This window comes from Penaeus monodon, chromosome 20 (assembly GCF_015228065.2).
Source record: "Penaeus monodon isolate SGIC_2016 chromosome 20, NSTDA_Pmon_1, whole genome shotgun sequence".
In the NCBI taxonomy this organism is placed as follows: domain Eukaryota; kingdom Metazoa; phylum Arthropoda; class Malacostraca; order Decapoda; family Penaeidae; genus Penaeus; species Penaeus monodon.
In genome coordinates this window covers 16,243,122-16,244,003 of record NC_051405.1, presented here as the reverse complement: position 1 = coordinate 16,244,003, position 882 = coordinate 16,243,122, and positions in this window count along the sequence as shown.

Genomic DNA, 882 nt, shown 5'->3' with positions numbered 1-882 from the left:
TCATTTTTTTTTTCAGGTGAGTTAGCAGCATATGGCAACATGCCGGCCGCAAGACGCCCGACGGAGCCCAACAAGGTAAACCACAAACACAACATATCGATTTTTTTCGGAATTTCATCTTGATATTCTCGGGATACCAACGGTTTGTAAATTTATTTCATTGGGTGAATATCCGTCTTATTCCAAGGCGCACCCCCCCCCCCTCCCAAAAACAAAAATTCAGCTCAAACCTCAGCAAAGACAAAGGCCCCCCTCCCCCCTTCCCTCCACTCCAACAAAGACACAGGGCCCCCCTCCCCCCTTCCCTCCACTCCAGCAAAGACACAGGCCTCCCTCCCCCCATCCCTGCACTCCGGCAAAGGCACAGGCCCCCCTCCCCCCTTCCCTCCACTCCGGCAAAGACACAGGCCCCCCTCCCCCCTTCCCTCCACTCCAGCAAAGACACAATCAGCAATGACTCGACTCGTTAACAAGGGTTAATGGCTCGGCTGCGGCCTTCGGCTCCCGGTTGTTGGAGTGCTGTGGGATTCGGGGCGGGTCTCTGTCGTTGGGTCTCTTTGGGCGGTTTTCCCCTTGGGCGGTTCTCTTTCAGTGGGTCTCTTTGGGCGGGTTCTCCTTGTGCGGTTCTCTTTTGACACGTTCTCTTTAGGCGGTTCTTTTATTGTTTTCTTTGGGCGGTTTTCTTTTGACACGTTCTCTTTGGGCGGTTCTCTCTCGACATGTTTTCTTTGGCTGGTTCTCCGAGCGGTTTTCTCCAGGCGGTTCTATTGAGGGGGATCTCTTTTGGCGGCGTGTTTGGTCGGCGGCGATTTGTCTCTGGCTCCTTCGTACGGGAATAGCGCGGGACGGAAAGACGAATGTTCCTTGACTTCGGAGACTTAA